This window comes from Engystomops pustulosus, chromosome 3, assembly GCF_040894005.1.
Source record: "Engystomops pustulosus chromosome 3, aEngPut4.maternal, whole genome shotgun sequence".
NCBI classification, from domain to species: domain Eukaryota; kingdom Metazoa; phylum Chordata; class Amphibia; order Anura; family Leptodactylidae; genus Engystomops; species Engystomops pustulosus.
The window spans coordinates 156,749,431-156,765,440 of record NC_092413.1 but is presented as its reverse complement, the minus strand read 5'-3'; positions in this window follow the sequence as shown (position 1 = coordinate 156,765,440).

Genomic DNA, 16,010 nt, shown 5'->3' with positions numbered 1-16,010 from the left:
ATAAATACCTGCTAAAACGTCTAGGTTCATATATAAGACGCACCGGATTATAAGGCGCACCTGATTATAAAGATGAATGACCAGCAGGTGGCAGACCTGTGCACAGTTCCAGGCAGCTGTCTGTAAGTACAGTTCATATATAAGGCGCACTGGACTATAAGGCGCACCTTTGATTTCTGAGAAAGTCAACTGATTTTTTTGTGCGCCTTATAGTCCAAAAAATAGATTCTAATAAAAATTCATTGGCAAGATATATTATATATATATATATATATATATATATATATATATATATATACTGTATATATATATACATATTTGCATCCACTATATTATACAACTGTTTTACCTCCAGGTATGTCAATTTATCTCTGATTATTAAGTATTTTGTATTATGGGAAGTTAAAAACTCCTCCAAATATGCTCCTGTCTATCTCAGTTGTGCATCTGGTGTCTTGGTAATAAATTCTGACAGTTGTAATTTTGCAAGCTCATCTTAAAGAGACAGATACATTAACATACAGAATCCTCATGTTGGCCCTGCGCCAGTTAAATAAAGCAATTTAGTTTTCTGTTAATTTTCCCGAAGCCCGTGTGTGTCTTGTTGAAACAAATCGTTAGCTAGATTAATTTTAAAGTTGGGCATTTATAAGTCTCAAATTAAGCTGTCAGCATGTGTAATGATACAGTGGAAGATGTGTTACAACACACAAAAAAAGACAGTTCTGTCTATTTCTGCAGTCTTGAAGTCTTAGAGAGAGTAAGGCCCGGGAACGACATTTCCAAGTCATTTTTTTTCTATTTGTCAGATTTCCAGGATGCTATTAGACACATATGTGTCATTCTCACCATCATCCAACATATTATTGCTGTTTCAAACTGTTACAAGAGCTGTTGACACAGAATATTGTCTGTCGACAGGCCCAATTAGTTGGCGTGTCTGACTCGTGACAGCACAGTCTGCTTTTGTTTATGAAGATGGTGTGAGCGGTATCTCACTCTCACAACCTCCAGCAGCAGACAGATGGATAGAGCTGTGTAATCATCAACGGAAGCCTGTGATATTCTGTCCTCACGTATCATCATGTGGAGAAGCTCCAACTGCCTTTTGTCTGCTTGCTGAAATGGTGGCAATATTCCTCCATCTGTCAAGTGATGAGCTTGGAAATCTATTACAAAAACAAATACAGTAAGCATGGATGACATACCTTACAATACATTGTCACCAGAGGCAGAGAACTCGGGCACCCCATTATTATTCTGTACTGCACATATCTCTCAACAGTTGTTGTACACGCTAAAGGGGGAATCGGTTCATTAACGATCCCCAATATCTAATATAATTCACATTGATTAATCTGTGTGGCACCTCCTTTAATAAAGAACTTCTGCCAACATCAACAACTCCAACATTTTGAACCTTTTTTGGTGTCAAATGACCATCCCTGAAAAATATGACGCTCTTTACACTCCTTTAGGACAATGATTTGACATAGGCAACCACTGCTTAGAGTGTGTCACAAATAGTCAGTGATTCTCTGACATATTTTCTGACTTATTATCTTGGTATTTAAGAGGAACTTACAACCTCCAACAACTCCATTTTTAAACTTTTATTGGATGTAAAATTTCTTCCCCCCCCAAAAAAAATCATATGCTTTGTATACTTTGTAAGGCAAGATGAACTTACCTTACTACCTCCACGACTCCAATGCTTTAAAACCTTTATTTGTTATAGGTGTGATGTCTGCTCAGCCAACCACTGCCTAATCGCTCCAAAGACCAAGATGTAACAGAAAAATACAAGTTATATACCGTATATTCCGGCGTATAAGACGACTTTTGAAGACAGAAATATTTTCTGTCTTCTCTGGGGTCGTCTTATACGCCGGTAATCCCGCCCACCCGCTGTGCATTCACGGCGGCGGTCGGGTCCCGGTGCATGGAGAGGGCTCACGCGCTGAGCCCTCTCCATAGCCGGTAAGTCTTTGCTGCATATTGCAGCAGAGGCTTACCGGTAACACCCGCGATCGGTGCTAGCACCGATCGCGGGTGTTTTCACAGCGTGGGCTGCCGGCAAAGCTGCCGGTAGCCTCAAAAAGATAGCGGCGCATGGGCGCCGCCATCTTACCTGGGATCGCCGCTCCCCGTGACGTCAGCGATCCGTCTCCATGGTAGCCTCGGGTCTTCCGAAGACCCGAGGCTATTTCGTTTTAACCCCTTCATTACAATGTGCTGATAGCACATTGTAATGAATGAGGAAAATCCCCATATACTGCCATACTGTAGTATGGCAGTATATGGTAGGATCGATCAGACAACCTAGGGTTAAAGTACCCTAGGGAGTCTGAAAAATAGTATAAATAAAAAAAAAAAAAAAAATAATAAAAAAACCTAAAATTTCAAATCACCCCCCTTTCCCTAGAACTGACATAAATATAAATAAACAGTAAAAATCATAAACACATTAGGTATCGACGCGTCCGAAAATGCCCGATCTATCAAAATATGATAACGGTTTTTCAATGTGTTTAACCCTGTAAGGGAAAATAGCGCCCTAAGTCGAAAATGGCACTTTTTTGCCATTTTGAAAAATATAAAAAAATCTATAAAAAGTGATCAAAAGGTTGTACAGTCCTAAAAATGATATCATTGAAAATATTATCAAATTTCGCAAAAAATGACACCACCCACAGCTCCATACAAAAAAGTATTAAAAAGTTATTAGCGCCAGAATTTGGCAAAAATCAAAAAAATAATTTTTGTACAGGAGGTTTTCATTTTTGTAAATGTATAAAAACATTATAAAACCTATACAAATTTGGTATCCCCTTAATCGTACCGACCCAAAGAATAAAGTAGACATGTCATTTGGGGCGCTTAGTGAAAGACGTAATATCCAAGCCCACAAGAAAATGGCGCAAATGCGTTTTTTCACCATTTTCATTGCATTTGGAATTTTTTTCCCGCTTCTGAGTACATGGCATGGAATATTTAATAAAATAAAAATTTAAGGTACAGTATGGTAACATTTACAGTAAAATGGACGATGTTGTTGTTGTATGCATTATGTTTATGAGCGACAGTTTTCCTGCTATATACCTGCATGTCATAAGAATTTAAATTAAAAAAAGGACCATGTTAAATTCAAATTTTTTTTTTAAAATTTTTACCGGTGTTTTGTATGCGTTGGAAAAGGGGTAGTCTTATACGGCGAATATATCTTAAACTCAATATTTTAAACAGGAAAATAGGGGGGTATTTTTTTTATGATTAGTATTCATTTTTCTAAACTTCCATCTCCTGATGAGTTTTCTAGTAAGTAAAATCATTCATGCGAGTTACAGAGAACCTGTCAGGGCAATTTGGCACACAAAACCAACTACAGGTCCTTGTGAACCTTTTTGTTTTAGGGGGTCATTTATCTTTAGTCAGTACATTAGTGCTTGTATTTTCTTGTTTTCTTTTGTGTTTTGGACTATGTTTAATTTATCTCTAGAGGTTGATAAGTTTGTGGGGTTTGTGTGTCTTTTTATTAAAATGTCTCAAACTCTTCTGCAACTTCTTCTATAGTTTTCCCTACGCCTGGTCAGGACTAGAGTTGATTTGCAACTATTTAACCACAATTTGCGTCAAATTGACACATCTGTATTTTAAAGATACATCAAGGGCAACACGGAAAATTTCTTGTGCAGCTAACTTTGCTAGGCGAGTGGAAAAGTCACAAATTTATGTACAAATATATGTACCAGAAAAAAGTTGCAGAAATATGAGAAAAAAAGATAAAATCCTAATATAAATTACCCCTTTAGTATCCCAAATCACCTTGTTACAGCCATCTCTGTACTTAATGCTTAACTTTTATACTTACATATAGAAAAGGTGCTCTCGGTGCATATTGCATATTTAATATTTAATGGACCTATCGGTGGTTTAGTGTCCCAAATAGCCTTGACAGGTTCCATTTAAGTTGTTTTTCTCTCCCTTTTTCTTTAGTTTCCACTTAGTTTCAATGTTAAATTGTGCTTCTGTAAACTTATGCAAGAAGTGAAAACAAACTCAACTAAGAAAACTATGATATTTACATAATTAACACATGTGAATATTGCTACAATACAGAACTATGTGACAATATATTGGTGAAATGTGCCCACAACACTAGACATATGTTTGCTAGGAAATACCTTATTTCTTTTTTCATGTTGGTATAGAATGACATGCAAAACCCAAAAGTAAAAGCACAATATCAGAACACAACCAATCACTTTGCAAAGGGGTATACCTCTAATGGGTTAGATAACAAATAACCTTGTAGATGGCGTGTGCTATGTCGGTGCTCTGAACAATACAAAAGTCATACTATAAAGTGTAATACTTAAGATGGTCTTAGAAATGGAATTAGATATGGAAATTGGTTTCAAAACTCCTGTTACATCCTTGTGTGATAGGAAGATAAGATTGTGAGCTCCACTACTGATATGAGTCAATGCATGCTGTGTATACTTCCATTGGATGTGTTAGCACTATGTATACAATAGGCGATCATAAATAAAGCAACCCATTTGTTTTATGCAGTGGTCTTTTTCCCTAACAATGTGCCTAGACATTAGGGAAACAGACAATTAATTATTATTGTGTTTTAAGGTACAGCACAAAATATATAACACTGAGATCATTTATCCCCTACTCGGCTGCAATGTCCCCTTATAACAAGCCATTCAAGGGACAGTGCCCTGTATTGCTGGCTTATACTCGTCCTGTGTTCTCCCAACATCTGACATTCATGGGGGAAAAGTGTCCAAGTCATCATAGACTCCCCCCACCACCTCTCCCACAATGATCAGACATTTAATTTGCGGATGGGGGATGGATATCCTTAAGGGGGCAACCCCTTCAAGCCTCTAGTATAGTAGATGTGGTAGTCTGAAAAGTTCATAGAACAGTAGTATAGTAAAACCAGGAAAAAGTCCAAGCCAATAGTCTTTGAAAAAGTCAATCCTGAACGTAGGACAGTATCAGTATTGCTCTCTATGAGGGGATAGGTAACATGTAAAGTGGCACTTCTACTTCAGTAGCTGACTGTGACTGATGGTGTATGGTTTACAGGAGTGACCTGGAGATTTCTATGCTGGAAGATAAGAAATGTGTTACATCCTGTAATAAGGGGCTATGGAGTGTCATGCTGACTTTTATTGCTACATATAAAGAGCTTCCTGATCTGTCACAGTGTAACGCTTCTGACAATTCCTTGTCAGTGAAAGGTGAAATAAAAATTCTGCCCAGTCTTCTGATTCATAAAATTCTCCTCTGTTTTGCATTGCAGGGTAACATGCATCTTGACTCTAATCTATTAATTGAATAATTGAATAAACTTGTTTCCCTAACAGTGAGAACATATTGTTTGCACACAGTGTCATCCAAAGCCCTCCAGCTATCAAAAGATTGCCAGATATGTTTATTAAACCCCCTGTGCTTGGAATGAACACAGAAAACTGTCATCCAGAGCAAGGAATAGAGCCTATCGCAGCTGGAGATCTCGCTGTTATGAATAAGGAAGAGTTTGTGGTACAGTTTTGAGACATAAAAAGAAAGGCTTCCCTATTGTGCAAATGTGTTGTAACCCTCAGGCAAGAGAAATATTGAATTGTTACCGCTAGTACAATATAATTATTCATTTAACTATAAAATAATATTTCATCTCTCTAATCGGCAGACACAGACAATGCACCTTTTTAAGCAGTCGTATGCTTCTCATTTCTTCCTTTGTTTCCCACCAAGAAACCACTGATGTGGTGACCTGTAATACAATTAGTGGAAAGTAAATGGTTCCTCAATTACTTAACATAATCTATTAGACTAAAACTAACTGTGGGTGTAAATATACTGTGGTACAAGAGGATGGGACTGCAATACCATGAAAGTCCAGATTGGGTTATATGGTGGTTTGGAAATGGTCATGAGCAGTGGCGTAACTAGAAGCTGATGGGCCCCAGTGCAAAGTCTGTGCCAGGCCCCCAAATATAATGTATGGTTTATAGTAATAGTCTTCTCATATGGGAAAGTGACACCATAAGTGACACCCAACCTCTTGGGCCCAGGTGCGACCGCAACCTCTTCACCCCCTCAAGTTACCTCCCTGGTCATGAGACATGGAGAAAATGGTATAAGAAGAGCCTTAAAGGTACAGACATTTGATACAAGTAGGATTACTTTTAATCCATGACAAATAAGAGGTTAATGACTGTTTTTAACATGTAAAGACTGGCAAAAATTTATTCTAATTGCATGTTTCCCTTCCAGCTTGTACAAAACCATCACCTCTACATATTTACACCTGGAAGATAGCAATTGGTTTGTGTTCAATTGTTATGTACCATGTTTTCTGTGGTAAGCTGCCGCACAGGGGGCTGATGTTGCAGTGGGAAGGGCACACCACTGCATCACTGCATGACTCTGGTTGCTTTGTGCCTTAGGGAAAGATTCTCTAGAGTAGCCTGACCTGGTGGTAGTAACTGTGCTCCCTGCAGGACAGAATGGCAGCTACTGTTTGGGATGGAGGAAGAGAAAGTAGAATGGGAATCCCTGTCCTGTGCAGCCAGTAAGAGAGGGAGAAACCAAAGCAGAAACCTGGGGTGGTTTAGAGTCTCTGAAGAGAGTTGGAGTCAAGACAGTGATGTTGTGGCTGAATTACTTGAGTGCACAACGTTATTGATATTCTTGCTCTAACTTCCAACTTTAATTTAAAACTGTTGAGTCCTGGCCATCTTATAGTCCTTTTACACACTTTTTACTCTATGTATGATGTGCTGACTCCAAAAATTGCCTTCAGAACTGGTTATAAGCATATAGACATCACCATTCCATTATCTTTGGAACGTTTTGCTTGTGAACATCTAGTCCTGTTCCAATGTCTTTGGCCACACTAATAAGTAAAGCTGGTCAAAGACTACAAATAGCTGAATGCTTGCCTGGACCAATTGCTATTCCTCTAGGTTTTTCATGCACATGTAAGCTCTTTTTCGGTTAAGCATGTATGTGTTCCCAGTAAAGGAAGCAAGCAAGCAGGGCTCCACACAGTTCCACTACTCTGCCTGTGACTTGTCTCCAGCGAGAGCTAAATAATAAGCCATAATGACAAACAACATACTCTTCCCTTACATTTATCGTTGGGGAAAGAAAGGGCAGCCTTGTATACAATATGTGGTCTGGCGGGTTCACTGAATCGGCTTAAAGAGGTTTCCCATTTTAGATACCTTTGACATATACACATTAGGGGAGATTTATCAGAAGTGTCTTAGGTAAAACTGTTCTAGTTGCTCATTGAAACCAATCAGAGCTCAGGTTTAATTTTATAAACAGCTGTGGGAAAATGAAATCTAATCTCTGATTGGTTGCTTTGGGCAACTAGAATAGTTCTGCTTTCGGACACTTCTGATAAATCTCTCCCTATATATATATATATAGATGAGTAAGGCTTCTGTTTTTACAACTTTCTCCATAATCTTAGTGGTTGTTGGATTGAAGTCTCGTGGCTAGAACATGGCAGCTAGGCCATTGATATGTTTTTGAGCAGACAGTGGTGAATACAGATTAATTGGATTCATTAGAATTCCTTAATCTTTGGCAGTGAGAAAAGTGCCGCAGACTGTTTTTTTCTTGTTTTAAAAATTACTAGAAAGGGCAGGTTCTTCCTCGGAGGGCAAGAAAACTCAGATTGAAGCATGAAGCATTATGAATCTGTCTTCACTTGAAAGCAGGTCTATAGGGATGTCTAAAGGTGTAAATAAAGGTTAACTGGCATTTTTATAGACACTCAAATATATATTGTTGTGCAGAAATCAATGTTATTGCAGAAAAACAACTGCCTGCATAATTATATACAGCTTATATATAAAACCTCTGTGTTCTGTCACCCTTACTAAATTGAATCAATATATGAGCAGTATATATGGATGTTAGAGTGGACTTTTTACTGTTTAATATCACAGGTAGAAGAATCCATGACGGCAGACAATCAACATATACCACAGATCCTTACAAGTCTTTGTTACACAACTTATTCTATATATATGAAGCTTCCACACACATGTGTAGGGTGGGGTAATTCATAGTACCTAAAGGGCAGCACATGAAATCCACAGTTGGTCCGAATGTAAGAGAACCTCCAGCCTCTCACCCTCTGCATGATTGGTGCACAGAACAATATACTCACTTCACAGTACACAGCAGACAGCATCTAAACCAGCCAGTGCAACCACACAAAGGGGATCCTTTGAATTTTTTCTTCGTGGACCCCCTTCTCACAGTGTGCGGTGCATGCACAGCTCCTCTCCATTTAACTGAGAGGAAGACCAGCTCCGATAGAATTGAAAGGAGAGCGTTCACTTAGCTGCACATTTAGCCCGGCTGTGGGAAGGGGGTCGGCCAACCACCTTTTCTGGGATTGGCGCGGGTCCCCATCTATTTAAGTCATATCCTCTGGATAACCCTTTAACCGGTTAAGGACCAGGCCCTTTCCTGTTTTTTCATGTCCATTTTTCACTCCCCACCTTCAAAAATCTATAACTTTTTTATTTTTACACGTAAAGAGCTGTGTGATGGCTTGTTTTCTGTGTAACAAATCGCACTTCATAGTGATGGTATTAAATATTCCATGCCATGTACTCGGAAGCAGGAAAAAAATTCCAAATGCAATGAAAATGGTGAAAAAACGCATTTGTGCCATTTTCTTGTGGGCCTGGATATTACGTCTTTCACTGAGCGCCTCAAATGACATGTCGTCTTTATTCTTTGGGTCGTTACGATTAAGGGGATACCAAATTTGTATAGGTTTTATAATGTTTTCATACATTTACAAAAATTAAAACCTCCTGTACAAAAATAATTTTTTGGATTTTGCCAACTTCTGGCGCTCATAACTTTTTTAAACTTTGGTGTATGGAGCTGTGGGTGGTGTCGTTTTTTGCGAATTTTTTAGGACTGTACAACCTTTTGATAACTTTTTATAGATTTTTTTTATAGTTTTCAAAATGGCAAAAAAAGTGCCATTTTCGACTTTTGGCGCTATTTTCCGTCACAGGGTTAAACGCTTTGAAAAACCGTTATCATATTTTGATAGATCGAGCATTTTCGGACGCGTCGATACCTGATGTGTTTATGATTTTTACTGTTTATTTATATTTATGTCAGTTCTAGGGAAAGGGGGGTGATTTGAAATTTTAGGTTTTTTTGTTATAATTTATTTTTTTTAACTTTTTTTTATTTTTATTTATACTATTTTTCCGACTCCCTAGGGTACTTTAACCCTAGGTTGTCTGATCGATCCTATCATATACTGCCATACTACAGTATGGCAGTATATGGGGATTTTCCTCCTCATTCATTACAATGTGCTATCAGCACATTGTAATGAAGGGGTTAAAACGAAATAGCCTCGGGTCTTCGCGGCAGTCCTCGCGGCAGTCAATGCTGGCCTATGGAGCGAGCGGGGAGGTCCGGGGTAGAGGCAGCGCCTCGGACCGCCCCCTCATGAATACATCGGACAGCTTTGTGAGCTGTCCGATGATTACACTATACCCCGCTGCAGTGTTTGATAGCGTTACCGGAGGTTTCCAGTAATGCTATCACTCTAACACTGCGGCGTTTGATCAAGCACTAGTAGCTGCTTACTTTAGTAAGTAGGTCCTAGTGCCGATAAATGGGGTGACAGGTCCTCTTTAAGTAAAGAAAATCCATGTTTTTCAAATTTTTTCAAATTGAAATTATTTAGGCATATTCTTGCAAGCCAATGTTATAAACTAGGAATATTATTTATTGAGTTATCTAGATTGTTATTATACACCCACATCAAGTAACTAAGATTAATTCTAGAAGAAGAGGTAGACAGTTTCCTCAATCTTCAGGTAACTTTTAGTTGATATAGCCCCTGGGTTCCCTATGTCTTATTACCACTTATCCCCCCATTATTTATTAGCATTGAGACAAGATCTGGATTATCATCTACATGTACATTATACAGCTATCATCATTAACTATATACTTACACGTCTTAGCTTGTGAAGGTCTTCTTTATGCTACCCCAATATCATGGACCATTGCTTTACAACACAACGCACCAGGTCATCCATTTAGATAAATTATAATAGTCCTTCTATGATAATGGATAAAATTAACTTGTATTTCTACTTGATATATTGATAAGCCTTGGTTTTCCATGGCCTTGTCTTTGGCGGTCCACTTTCAGAAGGTACTGATCACTGCATTTAAGGACGTTCTCTGCTGTTTTGAAGATGCTCAGATCCTGTTCCCTGTTTTTTTTTATAAGGATAGATTCACACTGGGTAAAAATAAAAGGTATGCCACCTTGATTTTCTCATAATGATCAGAACTGCGGTTAGATGATCACTTCATAAACAAATAATTACGAAAATGCTTTTTAGTCCAAATGTGTACATTTTACATTTATATAACATAACCAGGCAATTTATTAAATCACAAGTTACAATTGCAGACTGATTTTAAAAATGGAATCAGAGCCATGGTAATATACTGTTGATATTCCGTAGCTGTAAAAACATGCAAAATCAATCAATGCAGAGTGCAGCTATTAATCAATAGGTTATATGATCATTAGATAGACATAAGTTATGTAAAGTGTAAATGTCTACTCATGAAGAAACCATAAGTTTAGTCTAACATTTATTTGATGAGAGCGTCTTAGTTAAAAACAAATTCTGTGTAACACAACACAAATTAATAATAAGACATTACATTATCATGTATGGCATTAATCTTATATTATCAATATCTCGTGGTCACTTTGGGATTTTCAGGTTATACTGTATGAGGTGTCAATGCAGATGGAAGTATAATACAATATAATATATTCAGTGTTGTATTTTATATATAATAGAAAACCAAAAAAAAAAAAAAAATCCTTATAAATTTTACACTATTTTAGAGCAAGCGCCTCAAAGCGCTACCTCATTTTTAGAAGTGATAGGCTACATTCACACGACTGTGTGCCTGCCATACCGTAGCACGGCGGCCACATGTTGGCGCATGGGAGAGGAGGAGGGGGTGAGTGCTGCTTACCCCGCCCCTTTCCATAAAAATATCTGGCGCATGACACAGTAATACGGGAACAAATAGGACATGTCTGTGCCGAGTGCCCATTGCTGGCCTATTGGAGGACGTATATACGGCGGCCATATATATATCGTCCCCAAAAGCCAAAAGTGAATGTAGCCTTAAACTGCTAGCTTTATTGGAACGCTCCTAGCAGGCAGCTCCGAGTGCTTTTTTTAGGGCGTCAGGTCCTCTCTCGTAGGTCTGCCCTACCAGATTCCCCAAAAGATCTCCAAGCTACCTAAATATAAATCTGCCCCATTGCCTTTTTAACCATACAATTGTTACAGTGTTAAGGGGACATGGTAGCAGAGTCACTTCAAAACATACATGTTTATTAAAAATGGCTATTAATGGAAAGATTGTCTGTGATCTTATAAATATTTTCTTATATTTCAATGATGTCAAACTGCTGAGGAACATTAAGGTTTTGTAATAAGACATTTAAATTACTGTCGCCACACTCTATCACTAACATGCCGGCAGAAAGCGACGATCCTCCTGAAAATGGTGGCGGCCTGTACGCTGGCATGGTATTGCCGGTGCATTTTATGACAGCGATTTAAATGCCATTGGTGACATTGCAAGTGCAATTTAAAGAGTAAACACCTGCAATCGGTCCCAGCAACAATTTACCACATTAAATCCGGAGGGTGGTTAACTGAAACTCTACCTGAACTTCTAAAGAACTTCTAAATGAATGGTAGGAATCTGAACCTTGTCTTTCTGGTCAACTCAACACTATTCACCACACAACTAGTGCATGAGTAGGGGTTGCAGAGGAGCCTTAGCCTTGGGCTAGTGCTGTACTTGGGAATACATTCCTAATCTGTGTTGTTAAGCCACTGCGGGAAAATAAATTGATAATACCAGTAATACTACACCAGTAGTTGGAGCTTCATGTAGCTGAATTTGTGAGCATAGGGTTCATCATGAGGCTGCCTATGTATGCACATTCTAAATAGCCTGTAGTGTTATGCAAATGGAGGAGGCGAATTTCCTCTACATTAATTGCTTTTTTTCTTATTTAAATCCCACGAGTGGCCTGCTCTACCAGTTCTAATGGTCAGGGCGTAGTCTCTGTGTCCAGGGAACTCAGCAGATACTTGAATATTGGCCGTGTGCAGGGTGAATACAAACAGTTTGTTTAATTATCTTCCCTTTATGTTGTACAGAATATCTGTAGACAAAATAAGACGGTTGTATAGGTCACTGACCGAATATGGACCTGCATTAATTAAGTAGAGAAAACAGAGAAATCAATGAGACTCCAGGCTGTATAACCCAAAGGTAGCGTTAAATGCACATCAATGAATTAGGTTTTCTTGTAAGGTGTACTCTGCACCTACAGGGCGTAACATGAATCCCTCCAACATCTCCTGTATGATTATTATAAAGCCAAAGTTATGAGGCAAAGTTCTTTTATGTGATGGCCCTTGTAATTACAGATCTTTCATACCCTGGTGTTCCATGGACCCTGATCAGTGGGATCTCATAATCAAGTGTTGAACTTGCTACATTTACCATATAGTCTGCTCTGTGGCCCACAGTTTGTAAAGCTGGAGCAGCTAGGCAGAGTGATATTTTGATTTGTAGAAAGAGGTTCCTGTCATCTGTTAATTTAATCATCTGACTATTTTGGGTTTAGGAGTCCAGTGGGCAGTCCTACCTCCTCTGAGTAGGTGTGTCTACAGTGACAGGACACACAGTACAGTTCACATCAACCTTTTTTATTTTCTGTTTTTATTTTTTCTATAATGAAAGGCTTAACTGATGTAATAATGGAAACCAATCAGAACATGAACAAACCACCTGTTATGCAAGAAGGAAATCTTTCTTTCATTTCACTTGGAGATAATAGAGTTGCCACCTCCTTATTATTACTTCTGTGAGAAATAACTGAAGTCAATTGGTAGAAGTGAAACTGAAAGAGGTGAGAGCCATTTAAAAACCAATGGAGTTTTTAACAGATCTGTAATATTTCCGTATTCTCTTTTTCCTAACAGGAGAATAACTAAAATAAAATGCAAACTTGACCTTATTCGTAAGGTTATTACCACCCACCAGTTTACTAGGCCAATAATGGGTGGGGATATATAATAATAAAATACTCCAAATATCTGCCTACAAGCCTATATAACAATCTTCTCTGCTCTATAACATGTTGCAGCGATACAGGCAGTTAAAGACATAGATGAGAACTGGATCTTTATCTGCAGCTTGCATCCCCAACTATGTCTTTAACTGCCTTTATCTCCAATTCTATACCACAATCCCCTATCAGATTATACATTAAGTGATATATATATAGGATGGTTGAGGTCCCACTGATCAGTAAACCAGTGTCCATCCTTACTTCAAAGTGTGGGTGCGGTTATCTGCAACATCCTAGAAACTTGAATACACAGTAGAAGATAAAATCAATGTACTTTGTAATGTATACAGTGTATATATATATATATATATATATATATATATATATATATATATATATATTTATATACACTGTATGCAGTATATATACAACAGAGTAAAGTCCAGAGTATAATTAAAGCTATGTCTTTGTTATGGAGATGAGTAGATTATGTGCTCTACGCTTTAAAATATTTTCCTAATTCATACAATGAAAATAATGTAGTTTACAATCCTATGGCTTTCTATTGATGAACCTGAGCTCAGTATACTGTTCATGCATCTGAGGGAAGCGCCACCTGCTGGCCACATGTAGTTATAGCTTTAGTATTTACTTTCTTTTAAACCCATGACATGTTCTACTCCTAAATATGCTCCACCCAATCTAAAAAATGGCATACTACCCTATACAAAAATAGTTTATATTGTACATAGTATCATCCCATATAATAAATATTGTGTTGAAGTAAAAAAAAAAAACTTGAACAAACATAATAGAAATAAAATATTATTGATTACATTATTTATTTACTTTCGTCTTATTTTATAGATCCATAAAAGTGACTTGACTCTGCTTAAAGACTTACAATTTTACATACAATACTGAAATTAATATATTACTTGAATCTGTTATCTTTATACTGTTAGTTTCAATCACCAAAATCTGTTAAATGTACTACATCTTTCTCTATGTAGGCAAAAGGATTTACCCAACTGTTTGTTTACTTCCAATTTTTGTCTCCTGCATGGCACAGGGTAAATACAGTCTTACAAAAAATACATATTTTAAAGGGAATCTGTCTTTAGCAATTGGCCTAATAAACAGCTTGACACCTAGTTTTTGTTTCTTTCATGTCCCAGTGTGATGGCATCATCCAGAAAATTGAAACTTTGAAGTAAGATGTAAATTGGTTGTATAAAGTCAAGGAGGAGGAGAGTTTAACACTGAAGTAAAGGTGGGGAGCTCTGAACGTCTCCTCCTCTGTGATTGACATCATGCATCGGACTTCGGGAGACGTGGTTAGTGATGTCTCTGGATGTAGGACCATCAATTACAATGAAGAGAGAGCTTGACTTCAGTGTGAAAATCTCCTCCTCCTTGACTTTATGCAACCAGTTTAAATCTCACTGTGAAGTTGATTTTCTGTATGATGCCACTGCAGTGGGTCATGAAAGAAACACAACGAGGAAAGTGTTCAGCAGCTTGACAACATACTTTTAGTGGTTTTTAGGTCATTTTCTGCTGAAAGGTTCCCTTTAACATTAGATTATAAAGAGTAAGATAATTGTGTGAACATGCGTGAATCAATTGACAATGAATGTCCATCTCTAGTGGAACATTATGTGACTAGATATAAAAAAAACCACATGGTAACATATGAATCCCTATATCCACAGATTACAATCTACTGCATGAGGAATTAGGGCTGAAACAAAAAGTAAAGAGGTGCATATAGGGCGGTGAAATTTATCAGACTTGAAGGAAACTTATCCTACTATTTAGGGAGTGTTTCACTTTAACAAACTTTTCTGTTTAATGCTATCAGATAGATTGTTAGAAGAAGAAGCGGTAAGGTCCATGTTTCTAGAAAGTTTTCTGTCTACCTGAAGTAATGTGGCAGAATGCAGCACCTGTCATAAGCCTCTGACCTGAAATAACAGGAAATGTTATTTTTTACACTTGAGTACAATACTCATTGACTATGATATTGTGTATATGTACTAGACATAAAGGAAAGCTCCACAACAATTATTTCTCTCTTCTGCTTGAATTGCTTGTCAGCATGCATTCATATCTACCTCTAGTATTTTCTCTGCAGCCTACTATGTGTGTACCTTGCTGCCGGTGTAGAGTAAACTATTCCAGAATATGAGCAGCTACCTGGCTGTCTTTCAAGTTTAATCTTACAGAAAGTGAATGAGGATATGGCAATGATTTACACAAAGCCCATTGTACAGGGCATACTGTAGAAGCGGATGTCCAGTAGCGTATTGTCAGGAGACAGTGAATGCAGCCAAGGGAGTGCACCGGGTATCACATTAGTTTCTCTCCTAGAGCAAAACTCCTGAAAAGGTGTCTAAAGTATCAGGTAGCAAGAAAGTGTCAATAGCCTTTTAATAAACTTTGTCACAAAATGTATCCATTATGCCCAGAGGTGTTGTTTATTTGTGACCACTTCTTAAGACCGTACATTTGTTGTCACTGCCTTCCAGGATCATATATTTAGCACAGCAGTTTTCATGGATTTCTGTCATTTTAATGATATTGGTTATAAGTGAGAGGAACTTACCCTTATGACGCATTTAACTGACTTTAAGGTAATAATAATTCATCAACATTTAAAGTTTAAATTCACATATGTTTGCAGAATCTCTGAATTTTAAGACAGCCAAGTGACACTTTACATATCTCACAGCAGGTTTAAATACAACTTTATTAACTCCTCCACTGACTTTAAAGCGGTATTCCC